This window comes from Halichoerus grypus, chromosome 11, assembly GCF_964656455.1.
Source record: "Halichoerus grypus chromosome 11, mHalGry1.hap1.1, whole genome shotgun sequence".
Lineage (NCBI taxonomy): Eukaryota > Metazoa > Chordata > Mammalia > Carnivora > Phocidae > Halichoerus > Halichoerus grypus.
In genome coordinates, this window is record NC_135722.1 from 110858471 (window position 1) to 110875470 (window position 17000).

General features: G+C 48.0%; 1 long non-coding RNA gene across 1 annotated transcript; it reads right to left on the reverse strand.

The window, feature by feature from the left end:
- Nucleotides 1-6312: 6312 nt before the first annotated feature.
- Nucleotides 6313-14762, reverse strand: LOC118520460 (uncharacterized). Its single transcript, XR_013442726.1, has 3 exons — nt 14632-14762; nt 6784-6908; nt 6313-6456 (listed from the first exon to the last, which is right to left on the reverse strand). It is a non-coding gene; the product is annotated as an uncharacterized LOC118520460 (long non-coding RNA).
- Between the last annotated feature and the right edge of the window lie 2238 nt (nt 14763-17000).

Consider the following 17000-nt stretch of genomic DNA (forward strand, 5'->3'; position numbering starts at 1 on the left):
GGACATGCAGCTGGGGTTACGGAGAGCTGGTGTCGGAAGCGCTGTGTGTGGTCGTGGTGGGGAGACCCGGAGGCAGCCAGGCTGTTTTTCCCACACAACCGCTGACGCCCAGCACCCCACAGCCTCCCACCCCTCAGCACCGGCAGCCCTGCGCACCAGGTCTGCTGCGAGATCCCCGAGCGCGGGCTCCCTGCCACGCTCCATTCTGACACCCAGGCAGCCCCCACCCGTCCCCGCCACCTGTCTGGTCCTCTGAGGCCTGGGCGCTTGCTCGCACTTGCCACCAGTACGTGGCAGGACGCGGATGTTCACACTGCTTCAAAGCGTAATCTCACCCGTGGGTGTTTTTCTTCCTTCTCTTTGATGTACTAGAAAGTGAAATGGAAATATTTTTTCTCAGCTTTGGTAAAGTCAACCCTCCCTTCCCTGGAGCAAAGAGAACATGTTCTTCAAGTTATGGATTTAAGGAGCATCAAGCGTAGGGTGAAAGGAACGGGGGGAGGAATTCCCACCCAGAGCCAAGCAGAGGCGGTCGGGGCAAGAGGTCTGTAGGTACCGACGCAGGCGGGAGCCGGGCTCTGCCCCGAGTCCTGACCCCAGCAGCACCCAGACAGGAGGTAAGCGGCTCAGCCGGGGAGGCGGAGCCCCAGCCACGGGGTTTCAGAGCTTTGCCGAATATCCTAGTGTCCCACACGTGTCACGGAAACTTCTAGAAGCTGCCAGACCCGACCAGAGCGTGCAGACGCAGACAGTGGCAGACGAGCAGTCACCGGGGTGGAGGGGCGACAGACGCAGGAGTAGGAGAGCCCCCCGGTGTAAGTCTTGCATGTGAGGGGCTGTCTCCCAGAGCAAGGGTCTCTCTGTTGACCATCCCTTGATTACCCTTCCAGACCCCGTCCTGCCACACTCCGCCCGTGCGCCCGACTCCAGCACCACACGGCTCGCTGGGCGTCCGCTGTCAGCATCTTCGCTCCCACCTCGTCCTGATGTGGTTTGTCTCAGGAGAGAGACACGGGCAGAACGGAAGGAGTGTCTTCTTATTAGTTTTACTTTCCAGATGTCCCGGCAGGTCCCTGAAGGGAGATAGGACAGAGCCCGGGCGTGCAGACGGCCCTGTTCTCGCATGTGTGTGAGGACCTCGGGTTGCAGGAGGGGACAGGCAGAGACGGGCACCGGCCGGGCAACTTCCAACGACCACATGAGGCTCTCCCACCAGAATGTATTCCTTGTGGGGCCAGAGATGTGCGTGCTGTCCCCTGGCGAGGCCCCAGAACCTAGACGAGGGCCTGGCACGTAGTATGTGCCCCGTTAATTTGCATAATGTCTTCACGACGAGTAGCTGAACATTTGTCCCCACCCTGAACCGCAATCTCCTCGTCACGTCCACGAACGCCCCTGTTGTCAACATGCTTCTGATCCCGAGAACGTGCCTAAGAAGAGCTGTGAAAAAGATGGGTACAATGTAATCAAGACGCACGGCCCCGGGTCTGGACGCGTGGGGGATGCGTGAGAGCTCACAAATAGGAGACGAACCGGAGTGAGGTTACTCCTCAGAGCGGGACCCGCTCGGCCCCAAGGTTAACCTCCTTATTCTACTTGAGTTCCCTCTGATGCTACACTGAAAATCTCCTGCTGGATTTGCAAGATCTAGCTCCCTACTGAAACCCATTATCTCTAGAGATGAAGAGATTATTGTGGAAAGAAAGACACGTCTCCCACGTGCGTGACAACGCTTAACAGTGTCCTGAGCTGCTTCTCCTGAACGACCAGATTCTCAGAAGCCTTGTAAGAGGAGAGTTAACAAACTGTGTATGACTTGTGGAAAGAGCTACAGAAAATCATATTCATAAGTTCTTACACTGACTCCTTGTAGGATACTTAAATTTTTTCAGGTCAAGAATTAACAGAATCGGGGGCACGTGGCTGGCTCTGTCGGGGTGGGGGATGGGGCGGGGAGTGTGCGACTCTTGATCTCAGGGTTGTGAGTTCAAGCCCCACGTTGTGGGTAGAGATTACTTTAAAAAATAAAATCTTTAAAAAAACAACAACAATAAAAACAATTAACCGAATCCACATAAATTGTAAATTGGAGGCCATCCACGTGAGCTGCAAGTGTCTTTTCTTTTATCCCCTCTGCGGCCAAATGTAGAGGGAAGTAAACTACAACCATTTATTTCAGAATAATTAGAGACCACCTGGTTCCACCCTATTCATCACTTCCTCTTTTCACCCAATGTCTCAGAAAATCAAGTAGAAAATGTCAAATTTTTTAGTACAGACATTTACATATTTCAAAAGCACAAGCAATTAACATATTTTACAGAATTCTGTCTTAACGCTGACAGAGGAAATAGTTAAAAAGGGGATTGTAAGGGTTACTTCGCATTTAGTACAGTATCTATTTGTGAATAAGTCAATTTGCAGATAATGGGGTTGAATTGCTGGTTTTCTAACCCATTCTCCTGAAATGGATCTGCTTGTTTGTAATAGGGAACTTCCTGGAAGATGGACAATAAACACATAATTTTTTTTAAGATTATTCATTTATTTATTCAAGAGAGAGAGCGAGAACATGAGCAGGGGGAGGGGCAGAGGGAGAGGCAGGCTCCCTGCTGAGCAGCGATTCCCAACTCGGGGCTGGATCCCAGGACCCTGGGGTCATGACCTGAGCCGAAGGCAGACGCTTAACCGACTGAGCCCCCCAGGCGCCCCTCAACACTTAAATTTTACTTTCATGTTAATTACAAACTTATTGTCAACAATCTGCACAAATTATGTTGGAAAGAATCTTCATTTGTGAGCTCCCCCGGGAGAGTGGTCACTTGAACCAGGAAAATGCACGGTGTTGCCAGAAGGAGCTAGACTTTTACCCTGGGAACGCCACTAACTGCAATAGGTCTTTCCTTCCCTGTAAACATCCCCCCTTGATACTCCCACCGAATTCGGTGGTTTTCCACGCGTGGCCTGGCAGCCTCAACAGCTCCCGGGACTAGTTAGAAATGCAAATTCCTGAGGCCCACCCCAGACGTCCTGAGCACAAACTCGGTGCAGCCCAAATGCTGTGTCTGAACGCGATCACCACATCCGGTCCTTTACTTTTCAAATGTTTTTTAACCTTTTGCAGTCCGGGTCACCTCACTGAGGTGAGAGAGAGAAAGCAGGCCTGGGGGCTGGCCCGGCACTCACCACGCACAAGGCCTTGCGGGAGGACAGAAACAATATCTCAGAACATCATCAGACCAGGCCGCTCCGTGACCTTGTCTGAACACAGATAAAAACAGGAACATGTCCAAACCACAAAAATAACCAAAATGTTTTTCCATCCTAGCTAAAAATGAGTGGCCGTTGTCTCTTGGCCAATTAAAGCTTTAGATTCTGTTTATCCCTGCGCCTATCCAATACTTCGTCATAGAGCTGCCCTGCTTGCTGACAGCATCCAACCCCGGGCAAGACCCCACGTCTCAGTAGGACCCAACCCAAGCTGAAATCCACCCCCCCAGAAAGTCCTTTCTGATTAGTTCTGACTAGAACGTTGCAGGGCTACACTGAGGAAGGACCGCGCGAACAGGTGCGTTCCCAGTGGTCTTTGGACAGTATTGGCATGGGGGATACCGCACCCCTCCCGACCCCCCACCCGGCCAACGGCTCACGCCTGTTGACCACGGACGAGAACAGTCGATGGCTGAAGGGTGGAAGGCCAGGAAGGACAAGGGGCGCGTGACTGGCTTCCAGAAGGGGGAGATGAGGAAGAAATCCACGAAGACACCGGGATTTCAGGCTCTTGCTCTCCCACAGGACAGACGTCTCTCTCAGACCCCTTCTCTAAGTCGGCCGCAGCACCTGCTCACCCGCGTCCCTCCAGGGCGTGTAGGGGAGGAAGAAAGTTTTCCTCCACCCTCATGCGGTCCCTGGCTGGGTCTGGAAAGTAGACTGACAAGGATGATTAACAGGAGCAAAGTCTGCAAATGCACTCATTTAATAGAAGTTTTATGTGGTAGGAGAGCTTTCACGGGGAAATGACCAGAAGAAATGGTCAAGCGCAAGTGTTTTCACGCCAGGTTTGATGAAGAGTGGACGGAGTGGAGAAGCAGGCCAGGACAAAGGTGGTCAGCTGGAGGAACCCCAGCGGGGCCGGCCTGCCGGGATTCTCCTCCCTGCATCCTGGAGGTGAGGATGTTCCTCTCCCCCCGGGGGGCCATGAAACTCAGTTCTCTGACCTTGTATTTTTGCTTTCACTTGCTTTTTTGCCTTTGAAACTTCCAAACTTGATCCATTTGTTGAATCTTGTTTTCTAAATGTCCTTTTATCCTTTATCCGGCGTGTGTGCGCGTTCCCGCTGTGACGGTCCACCGAGGCATCCAGACCCAGGTCACTGACCAGCAGGTGCACCTGAGTCTCCTTGTGGAGTTCCGCTGATTTCAGTGCAAAAATGACCCCTTTGTTTAGTGTTCTCTCTCTTCACTATCACAGAATATCGTCACGTCTGAGTCCTACCTGATCCTTCTCAGAGTTCCTCATTAATTTGTCTAGGGTTTCCCAGACTTCTTAAAACTTCTAACCTTTAAAGCAAGGAAGTGCTCAGGACTCTATGCAATTTTTATAAAATATATATATATATAAATATATAATAATATATATTTACATTATATTATATTATATTATATTATATATTTATATATATATTTATATTTATATATTTTTATATATATTTTTATATATTTTTATATTATATATTTATATATATTATATATATAATTTATATTATATTATAATAAATATAAAAATATATATAAAAATAATCAGTCAAGCAAAGGGGTTCAGAGCATGAGTTCTGGACCCAAACTCCCTGGCTTCAAACATTCACTGCTCCTTAGCTGTGTGTCCTGTGCTGTGGACTCGCTCGTGGATAAACAGGGGGGTGGGGGGGAGGTGATAAGACTAGTACCCTCCTTATTAGGGACTGAACTAGTTAATGTGTGTAACGTTCTTACAACATGGCCTGCCACATAAGTGCTAGATTGTGTTTAGTTCATTAAAATTGTAATTATGATTAAATCATTGAAATTGTTATTGCTACCTGGCACCTGCCAGTGACAGCATTTGTAAATTAGTAACTTTTTTAAAAAATATATTTTATTTATTTGACAGCGCAAGCACAAGCGGGGTGAGGGCAGAGGGAGAAGCAGGCTCCCCGCTGAGCAGGGAGCCCGACGCCGGACTCGATCCCAGGACCCTGGGATCGTGACCTGAGCCGGAGGCAGATGCCCAACGACTGAGCCCCCAGGCGCCACTAACCAGTAACTGTTGTGCATAATCCTGGAGGCCTGTCCTTCTGCTGGAGAAACCCTGAGAGCGCCTGGCTAACGGGGACCCCGGGGAAGCTAGACCCGCATGTCTCAGAGAAAGAGAGCATGAACGCGGGCCAGCTCAGGTGTCAGGGACAGCAGTGGGGCTTTTCTACGGATCATCCCATTGCTCCTTTCTACCATCACTGTGATGTGGGTGATCTGGTTATCGTCCTCCCCTGGTTGAAGAAATGGAAGTTGGAGCAGCTGAGGGCCTCCCTTGGGCCTGCAGATGAAGGAAGGACACATGGGAAATCAGGCTGCCGCCCGGCGGGTACCTTTCCCTGGGCAGGTGGGTGGCCACGCGTCTCTGGGGTCAGCCCATGTTCGAGTCCCCGGAGTTTGTGGGTGTGGTTGTTCATACGCTGCTGGTGTTTCTGGAAGCTGGACGGGACACGAGAGACTCCCCTGTGAAATCAGCCCTCCTCACGTCACCTAAGAGGAAAACAGGGCCAACAGCTCGTGGCGCGGGCTCCAAGTTACCAGTGGCAGGAATGAGGCCAGAGGGCCTCCCTCCCGACGCCTCCCCACAGCGCCATTCGCCCTGACTTCCCTAATCCTGAAGTCAGACTGTTTATAAATAAAGTACCCTGGGCGCCTGGGTGCCTCAGTGGTTAAGTGTCTGCCTTCGGCTCAGGTCCTGAGGTCCTGAGGTCCTGATCCCAGGGTCCTGGGATCGAGCCCCGCATCGGGCTCCTTGCTCAGCGGGAGGCCTGCTTCTCCCTCTTCCTCTACTGTTCCCCCTGCTTGTGCTCTCTCTGTCAAATAAATAAATAAAATCTTTAAAAATAAAAAAAATAAAGTACCCTGATTTGTTTGATACGGGGAAAATACCAATTGTTTTGTTGATAGGGAAATCCGGCAAGTTGAAAATTCTATTAGTTTATTATGGTTACATTTATGAATTACAACAAGCATTAGAACAAGACAATACAAAAGCAAACAATTTGAACAAAAGTACCTTCAAAGCAGTAACAGGTGTTTAACTACATTAGATTAAGAGCCACACGGGCCTCCCCATATGCTAGAGGGTCACGTAGCCATCAGATTAACAAGAAATCAGCATTTTAAGCTTCAGTACAATGTCCTTCCACTGAGGCGTGCTCACCTGCTGTGAACAGATAGAGCAAAATGCAGTGTAAATTAGGACCGAAGCTGCCCTGGATGAGAAGGCAAATCGCCACCCCCTCAGGGGCTGCCTCAGCTCCAGGCCCCCAGCAGGCCCCTTGGTAGCCCCCGAGCAAGGGTGAGACCAGATTCGGATGTGCTGTGTCTGAGCCGGGGGGACTCGGGTGTCACCTAGCTAGCCAAGCATCTAAGTGCTTCACTTCCCCCAGCCGTGGTGGACTCCACATTCCACAAGGAAGGGGACATGACGTGCTCATCTCTGTCTCCCCAGCACCCGGCATGGCCCTGAGCCGTAGCGGGTGGGCTATACCTGTCTCCGGAACGTTGTAGCAGACCAACAAAGGCACCAGTGAGTTCACGGACATCGCTGTGACTGGAGGTCAGGGACAGGATGGTTGGATGTGGCATCCTCCTCCCGCGGTCCAGACAAGGTCCCTGTGGAAACACCAGAAGATTTCAGCTCATCTCACACCCAGTACAAACCAGGAATGAGGCGCGGCTGATAACAAAAATGATGATAGAACCTTGAGGTTGAGTTAACAGGAGTATGGTGCTCCAAAGAAAGTTGATAGGCGATTCTTCACTGCTGTGACCGCTTCCCAAACATGCCAGATGCTATGCTCATTTCCAAGGGAAGATAGATAGACCCCCACCCTTTTGTTCTCTCTGTTTATGCAGTTTTCTTCCACCCACAAAAATCCTTCCTAACCCATCCTCCAACTCTCCATTGTCCTCCTTGGAATTCTCCCGTTCCACAATTCCAGTCCCTATACCCGCCAACTGAATTCTAGTTCCCCCAAGCCCCAAGTTATGGGACTTACATTTTTTTACCTAATATTTTCATTAATTTACATGTCTTATTTATCAAAAGAATGTAAACCACAAAGCACTGATCAAAGGCAAGTGGTTTTCATTATTTTTGTTGTACTTGCTTCCATGTACATTTCACAGCATTCGATTATAATCATCTAAAGGCCAGTGAGACCTTCGTCATTTCTTTTCTTTCCTTTCCTCTTAAATTACACACTGCACCGAGCTAGTGGCTCTGGGAAAAGAACAGAAGTTACTTGTCTCAGGGCTGACTCAGACATATGCAAGCTGCAACAAGAGGAAGCTGACACGCGGGCCAGGAGTGAGAGCACACGTACTCTCCGAGCCAGGAGCTGGGTTTTGAAACAACTCTTAGCACAGAGATATATTTTCACGTACACAGCTCGCATAAGAGTTAAGCAACCGAATATGTAAACAAATAGTTTATACATATACATACAAATGCCCAATAAAATAACCAAAGGTGTGCCATTTCAGTTAATAGAGAGGGAAATGCAAATTGAGCAAAATGAGCCTCCATCTTCGGCCTATCACTCTGGCAAAAGACAAAGAGGTAATGTGCAGTGTGAGCAACAGTGGGAATGTAGATTTTAAAGTGCACTTCACAACACGGATCAGAATTTTTAAAACACATATGCCCTGACTAAACAATCACGTTCGTAAGAATATACTCCTCAAAATTACTTTTTCCATGTTGCCAGGCTGAAGGATGCTCGCAGTGCCATGAATTTATATTAGTAGAAATCAGAGATGACCTACATATCTGTCAAACTAATTATGTTTCAGTAAATGACATCTTGCTCTGATGTTTCATAGTCATCACAAAGAATGAAGCGCATCTCTTTCTGTAGATATGGAAAAATGATCACAATATATTGTCAAATTTAAAAAGCAAGTTGCAGAACAGTAACTGGAGTATAATTCCTTTTTTGTGGGGAAAAAAAAAGACCTATGTTCTATGTTTTCATGTTCATATAAATGCACATGCAAATTTCTACATAACTAAATGTGCAAAGACAAAAACAAACATACAAACAAAAACAGAGATCTGAAAAGAGAATCACCCCACACCTGTGGTTACCCCCCAGGGAGGTAAGACAGGAAAGACTTTTTACGCACTTCTGTGTATTGTTTAAATTTTCTTTCAACCTTCATGTAATACTTATGACTCTTTTTGAAATAGAAAATAAACCCAATTAAAAGTAGAGGCTTTTCAAAGTCGTGATAAAATGCTTGAATATTCGTGGAAGCCATGATCGAACTTCAGAGACTGCATGCATGAAAAATCTCTAAGTATTCTTTAGAACTCTATGCTCACAAAATTACTCACATACATGTGTGTCAGTTACGGAAACCTGAAATCCTGTGTGGTCGCCCAGACCAGCTCCTTCCATGTTGCAGATGAGGTAAGAAAGGAACTAAAAGAAAAAGAAATTTCTCTGACACTTCGCTTTTTAAAAATTGACAACCCAAGCAAAGGGCTCTCAGAAACAATTCACCCGATCACTGATTTATGCAAGGGGCCACAAATTCAAATGCCACAGGACAGGCAAGAAACCCAAGTCAGGGATTAATGAGGCCAGCCGGGAATAAGACAGGAGGCGTGCAGGGCTGTTTGGAGGTGCGTCCTGCCCACAGAGCCCGGGTGGCTCAGTCAGTTAAGCGTCTGACTTTGGCTCAGGTTGTGATCCTGGGGTCCTAGGGGGTCCTAGGATCGAGTCCACCATCGGGCTCCCTGCTCAGCGGGGAGTCTGCTTCTCCCTCTGACCTTCCACTGCACACGCTCTCTCTCTCTCAAATAAAGAAATAAAATCTTTAAGGAAAAAAAAATAATTTTACGTGTACAATGCAGTGGCATTAATTACATTCACAGTGTTGTACAAACCACCACTACTAGGTATTTCCAACATATTTTATTACCCCAACAGACACTCTGTGCTCATTAGACGATAACTGCCACTCTGCCGACCCCCAGCCCCTGGTAACCTCCAACCTACTCTGTCTCTATGCCTGTGCTGGGCACCTCGACGGAGTGGAATCACGGGCTATTTGCCTTTTGTGCTTGGCTTATTTCACTCAGCATGATGTTTCCAGAGTTCATCCACGCAGAGCATGCATCAGAACTTCATTCCCTTTGCTGGCTGAAGAATATTCCATCTACGCTGTGTATTGTGATATTTTTTTTAAGGAGGCTCCATGTCCAACGTGGGGCTTGAACTCATGATCCCAAGATCAAAAGTCACACGCTCCACCGACTGAGCCAGCCAGGTGCCCCGGGTATTATGGTTTATAGTAAGAAACATATATTTGGTCTTCATTTCCCTTTCCAGCTTGAGAGCTTCTAAACCCTCAGAATTTCCCAAGCTGTGAGAAAGTTCAAGGTGTCTTTTGTTATGTTAATGAGGTGGGTTTTGGAAAGCCCCTCGGTCACCTGAGTGGGGGGTGGGGGAGAACTGTTTGCCAGGGGAACCAACCAGGTGATTTGGGGTTGGACTTGCAGTTCCACCCCCTGACCTCCAGGAAGGAGAGAGGGGCTGTAGGTAAAAATGCTCGCAGGTGACCCATGATTAAATCAACCATGCCTATGAAATGAAGCATCCATAAATAACCAAGGAGGACAGGGCTCAGAGAGCAGGCAGAGTGACACTGTGGAGACCTGGGGGACAGAGGTGCCCCGGAGAGGGCGAAGCTCCGTGCCCTCCCCCCGTTCCTACTGATCCTGAGTTCCATCCTTTTATAATAATAAGCCAGGAATCTCGTGAGTAAAATGTTTCTCTGAGCTCTGTGAGCCACTCTAGCAAATTCATCAAACCCAAGGACGGGCCATGGGAGCCTCTGATTTATAGCCAGTCGGTCAGAAGCACAGCTAATCTGGGTGACTGGCAGGTGGCCTCTGAAGCATGTGTTGGGTGGGGGAGGGGGACTGAACCCCTCCCCTGTGCAATCTGATGCTCTCTCCACATAGATGGTGTCAGAAGCGAACTAAGTTGTTGGACACCCAGCTGGTGTCTGAGCGTTGCTCACTGGTGTTGAAAAGTTTCTATCCGTCTACCGTCTACCATTTTGGTTTATCTGTTCCTCCACTGATGGGTTGTTTCCACTTTTCAGTACTGTGAAAAATGCTATGAATATTGGCTTAGAAATATCTGAGTCCCTTTTTTATTCCTTGAGTCTAAACCTAGGAGTAAAATTGTTGGGTAATAGGATAATTCTATATTTAACCCTTTGAGGAATCACCAACCTGTTTCCCACATCATTGGCACCCTTTTACATTCCCATCAGCAACGAACATAAATCCCTTATTTTTGAGGTGAAGAAATCAAGGGTAAAACTGGTTAGATAACTTGACCATACACACAGAAAGTCAACTGCAGATCTGATATCACAAACAGGTATCTTGAGTCCCAAGACAATCCTCTTTCCAAGGTTAACTCCACCAAGATAGAAGTCAGGCGATCAGGCAGATGGCAGCAACATCTGCACAAGACTGGACCGTTGGAAAGGGACTCCCTGATATCTCTGGGGGAAAGAATTTGAATAAGTTCTGGATTTTGCTCATCCATCATAGACAAAATTTTGTTTTATTCTTTACTTCCTCAGGTCTAAGCTCCAAGAGAAGATTAAATCATGTTTGTCTTTTGCCTAGTACCTAATTGTAGAGTAATCATAGACACATTTTTTATCATTATTACACTTACTGTTCTAAAATAAGGGCTTAAAAATATTACTTTAAATGCAATAAATATTCATTTTAGAAAAATTGGCAAATTCACAGAAGTAGAAAGAAAAAAAAAGAAGAGTTACCTAGAGAACTATCTATCAGAAAAATAACTATTAAAGCCTGAGTCCTTTTTTCCCAAGCTTTCTTTTTCTAAGAATGGTGTTTTTGTGTGATATATATGGTTGGAATTGCAGACGCTTAAAATTTAAAAGAATTATTACAATTTGGGGAGGCAAGCTTAAAAAATACAATAAGGAAAAATAGATATTCAGTTCTAGGAAAGGGCCCAACATACACCTGGTGGTTCTTCCTCCCAACTCAGCAGCCCTCACCGTCTCAGATATCCCTTTTGGTGGTATGTTATTACTTACCTGTCATACGGAAAAGTTTCATTTACCCAAATATAAGAGCCTAAGAGCTTGGCCACATCTTATACTATTTTGTTCCTTCCTCCATGCTGCAATTACACGGAAAGCTCAGCAAAGAACTTTTGGATGATTTTTACTGATTTCTTATCACCTTCGAAGTTAACACTCCTCTGAGTGTCTAATAAGGGGTAACCCAACCCAGGTACTGCAGGGCCTCCCATTCCACATTAAGAAATTAGTTCAGCAATCAAAGGCCATTTAAAGTCATTTGAGGGGCCCCTGGTTGGCTCAGTCGGTTGGGTGTCCAACTTTTGATTTCGGCTCAGGTCATGATCTCAGGGTCGTGAGATTGAGGACCCGCCCCCCCATTGAGCCAGTGTCAGACTCCAAGCTCAGCAGGGAACAGGGAGTCTCCTTGAGGTTCTCTCTCTCCCTTTCCCTCTGCCCCTCCTCTTGCTCATGCACACACTCTCTCTCTCTTTCTAAAAGGCACACCCTCTTGTCTGCCACAGAAATGTTTTCATTTTTCTCTCTTCTACGTTCTGTATAAATTTGTGTAAAGTCTCTCCAGACTTTGTAGTCCCTTTTAGCTTATGTCCACGTTATCACTGATAGCGCTTACCCAACATTGAGACTGTGTTCTCTTTCTCTTCTGTATTGACAGAGAGCACAGAGGGGTCTTTGTTGGAATCTGTTTTATTTCCCCAACACTCCAATGATCCTCCAAAAAACAGTTTCATCTCTTCAATGATATTTCTTATTTCCTCTCTGTCTCAGTCCAGGTGATACCCAAAGTGCACTACTCTGGGGTGAGAGGGACTTTGGTAACCCCCAACGCCGCTCAGGGACCCCCTTGACCCATGCAGATACCAACAGAATATCATGGAAAGGTTGGGTTCCACCGTGGCGCTCTCTGTGTGCATTCTGGAGGGAGGCCGCTATGAGGGACCCAGAAATGACAGAGGGACAGTGAGACAGAGCTCAGACAGTGCGTGTGAGTATTCCAGGGTAGGGGGTGTGGAGCTACTGCTCACCCAGTTGCTCACACCACAAACCTGGGGGGCAGCCTTACCTTCTCTTTCTCTTAACCACCACATTCTGTCGACTGCACACCCAATCTACACCCCAAACCCATTCGCTGCTTCCGTTGTCACCACTCCCACCCCAGTTCAAGATACCACACAGTAGCCCCCTAACCAGACTCTTGTTCCCCTAGAGCAACTCCCTAAATACATAAATCATAACATGTCCCTTTGCCAATTCTCGAATGGCTTTCCATCATGTTCAAATTAAAACCCAAACTCCTCACCTGAAAGCCCCAAACCTCACCGTGTACCCCTCTGCCCTTACTCACTAAACTTCAGCCACAGTGACTTCCTTTCTGGTCCCTCAACACACCAAGCTTGGTTGAGCTGTACTTCCCCTGGTTTTCTCACGTGGCTCCGTGTAAGGACTCGTGGCTTTGAGTGCCACCGTTACGTGCTTAGAGAAGACTTCCCTGACTACTTATTCTGAAGTAACCACCCAGACGTTCTGCATGACCCTGCCGTGTTTCCTCAGCAGAGCCCTGATTTCTGGTGCTTCCTTGTGGGGCTGTGTGTGTTTTCCAAGGCTCCGACTTCTGCTGAGTGAATGGATGGTAAGCCCTATGCCCCCATTTCCCAGACGGGAGGCAGGAAATATTGAGCAGGGATCACGACTGTAAGAACTTTATTTCAGATATTTTTTTTTACTTCCTCATAAGAGCTGTTTTATCTTTTGTCAATTTCTGCGCCATGATTAGCAATGAAACTCTTGCTATAGAAAGTGCTTGTGATCAGGGGCAGCTAGGAACAATGGCGGGGGACTTGGAGCTACGTCCACATGAAGGCTTGAAGAAGTAGGAACAGTAAAGAATGGGGTAGGTGGCAGTCAGTGACTTTGACTGCAGGTAAGCTGAATCCCTGGAGCCTCGTCCAGAGAAGAGCCGAGAGTCAGAGCAGTTGCTGATGAACAACCTGCGACTAACAGTGGAAGAGCCCGTAGGACTTTCCTGTGCCCACCACCTGAAGCCTCTGAGCCCGGATCCCATCTTCCTCCCGTCCTCCTGGCACAACGGAATCCTGCTCCGATCGCACACCAGAAACTCACCACCGCCACCTCTCCCCCAACCAATTCCTCTGGATTCAGACACAGCTCCCCGCTCCCTTTTTGAGAAGTCATTCCTTAAAAGCCGTAGTCTACCCAGAACTCTTTCTAATCTGACCTCCATGTTTGGAGAGGAAAGTCCAATTGTGTTCACTGTTCTGTGTGTTGAATCTTCACCTTTACTTGTGTTTGCTGTGTTGTATTTCTGCTGTTTCTCTTGCCTTAATGTGAGAATCCTGCAGAGCCTGAATACAAAATCGACACCCAGGAGAGCTTTTTGGATGAGTGGTACTCTGAGGGAAGAAACAGAAAGGAAAAACTGAAAGCAGAGGGAAGAAGGCGTGAGAAAAGCAGGGGCTCCAGAACACAGAGAGGAAGCAGAGGTACAGAGGAGGGAGGGGACCCAGTGAATCAGCCTTCACCGTGAAGACTTAATCACAGTGTACAACGTGCTGTCAATCTGCTGAAATGGAAGTTGACAGGAAATTGTGGAGAACAGGGAAATGGCCACAGACCAACTCACACTCTTTTGTTAGGTCCTCCCCCTGCCTTGTCAAAGTTGCCGCTCCCTCACAGTCTCGAAGTCCAGCAAATTCTGATTCGTTCCTCGTGCAAATACTGACGTATCAACAGATTGGCTCACACGTCGCTAGAAGGTAATTACCTGTGAACATCTAACCAGATGAGCGGTCCTTGATCACCTCTTTCTCTTTTGATGAATAAGAACTTACAGTGGGATATAAGCAGGTTTCAGTGATAAACCCGAAATCTCTGGACCTTCTGTGCAGTCACAAGAGAAACAGACTCTGCCATTCTTAACTCAAAACCAGCTCACTGTTAAACCACTCACTGGGTCTATCATTTTATGAGGCAGGTGGAATCTGTGTTATTCGCTATTTCCCAGCACCTAGCCCCATGCCTGGTGTATGACATGTGTCCACTGAATTTTTGGACATTAGCTGATTGAATGAACGATGGTCCCCGTCTCTGCTTCGTGCTCAGGGGACCTTCATTCTAAGACACAGACGTATGGGCAATACAGAATGGAGAGAAGAACAGAATCCCTGAGGGAGTAGAGTACCTGAGCTTTGCTCTGTCTACATCCACCCACCTTCATTCCATGCCGTCGATATGATGGGAAGTGCGCTGGACTCCCAGGTACAGATAGACACAGACCCTCGCTCCAATATGTGCTTTTCCATGATCTCATCGTAGTATCCACCACTCTGCGTCAGCAACTAGACAGCATGTCCCTAGACTGTGAACTCTGCTAGGACATTGTCCACCGCGTTCTAAGAGCATCTGATGGAGGCGGGAGAAGACATGTCCAACTGTAAAGAGTCAGGATCCTTAGTTGGGGAAAGAAAAGCTGAGTGTTGCTGATGGAGCAGAGAAAGAAGATGCTGAAGATACTGGGAAGCTCTCGGGATTGTTGGAAGGTGCAGAGAATCATGACTGAGGCTACACCCCAAACCCTGCAAAACTAGTCCAGTGAGAAAGTGTCTACACTGCAGCTCCTGGCCAATGCTGGTATGCGCACCCGCAGCGCCGGCGGCTCCAGACGGGGCTGGTTTCCTTGGGCTGCTCAAACCTGCATCTAAGTTTCCCACGGATGAGCCAGCTCGGCAGAGCCTAGCTCACATTCTTGAGCCCGGCTGCCAAGGAGGCTGGGATTTGACATCTAAAGGAAGGCAAGCTAATCAAAAGGTGATGAGTGGCCATAAATATGACCAGTGTCCACTGTATTGCAGCAATACGTGATGGGAGTGAAATCAGAAATGTGCTTTCAGAGATAGTCTCTGGTTCCATGAAACTTGCATCCTTGAGGGAGAGCCTAACAATAAGCATATACATGAGCGTGATGATGGATAGTGCTAGATGCTACAAAGTCACTTAGAACTGTGGGGTAGGGCATCCAAGAAGAGCTTTTCTGAGATGAGCAGACACCTAAATGGCATGAGGGGGCAGCCAGCACAAAGGCTCTGGGGTGGGAACTGATTTGGCATTTCTAAAAAACTAAAAGGCTGCTGCTGAGTAAGTGAAGGGGAGAAGGTAGAAAAGAGGGCAGGAAGAGCCCCAGGGATGATGCTGTGTAAGGGCCATGATTCTGGACCCTGGAAGGTTGCAGGGGAATAGCATGATGTGACTTACATTCTAGGAAGATCACGCTGGCTGGTTGCTGTGATCGAAGTATGAGCAGGGGGATCAGGGCACTTAAATCTGCCTGATGTCTGGGGAGAGGGTGACACAGGAGGGAATCCTGGGAGATGAGCGAGAACTGCCCAGGAGAGATCAGGAGGCATCCTGGCCAAGGGAAGAGCAGGAGCAAACACACAGCAGCATGGAAGGCTCTGGAATGTTTGCAGAACTTTGAGGAGTCCAGTGAGGTTACAGAGAGGGAACCAGACATCAGGCTGGAAAAGTAGGGGAGAGCCAGACTGCCAAGGGCTCCGGCACTGTTCTTTTAATTTCTCACGGCACCGAAGTCAAGTGTTCGTCCAGTGACGGGGGCAGAGCCTGACGTGACACTGGGACTAGATCTTCCCCAGGGAGTCCAGACCTCTCCTAGGACTTTGTAAGAGGGCAGGAAAGACACAGTCCCTTGCCCCTTCCACCGCCCCCTTCTCAGGCTGGAGGAAACTGTGGGCCGACCCCCAGTTCTGTGTTGCTGTTGTCAGAGCAAAGCTGGTGCAGCAGAAATCAGATAACACACAAGATCAAAGGGCGTCAATGTCAAGGTCAGTCCCAGGAGAAAACGGCAAGTGGACATCTTGTCTTCCATATTTCTCATTTCTCTTCTGGAGGCATCTTATATTCCACCCCATACTCCCAGGTACATGTACACTGAGGCTTAAAGGAAGCATTAGAGGTAGGTTGGCCAAAAGAACAAGAGAAGGGCGTTTCAGAAAGAGAACAATGTACGCAAATGCCCAGGAACCAGAAAGCACCCTTGTCCATGGGCAGCCGAACCAAGGCTGGAAAGGCAGGTTGAACCTGGGTTGTGAGATGCTTGGTTGATGGGCTAGACAGTCACCAGAACAATTCATTCCTGAACCAGATTCCCCGGTTGAGTAGAGTAACCAAAACCTAAATGTGCAGTGTTTGCTTTTTTGTCCATGGTGGATGCCAGGGAGTATTTGCTGGCTTGCTTGAATCAACAGATGGAAGTCTGTAAATTTAGGACAGATGGCCCCATTTAATCTCTATGATCAGTCATGTCCATATTGATGGACTTACGGGAGATCATCTCGGGGAGGTTTCCCACCCACAGCAGGACTCTTGGTGGCTCTCCTGCAGGAGCTATGGGTTCTTAGCAAGAACAACATGCAAGCTTAGCAAGCACTGCAAATCAAGACAGTGAGTAGAATTGGCTCCGAGGGCTTAAGAGGGACTGGACCAAAAACTCTTCAGAACAGGTTATTCCATCTGAACTGGGAAGCAGACCCCGGGAGACAAGGGACGAGGTTCGATCTGTACCGC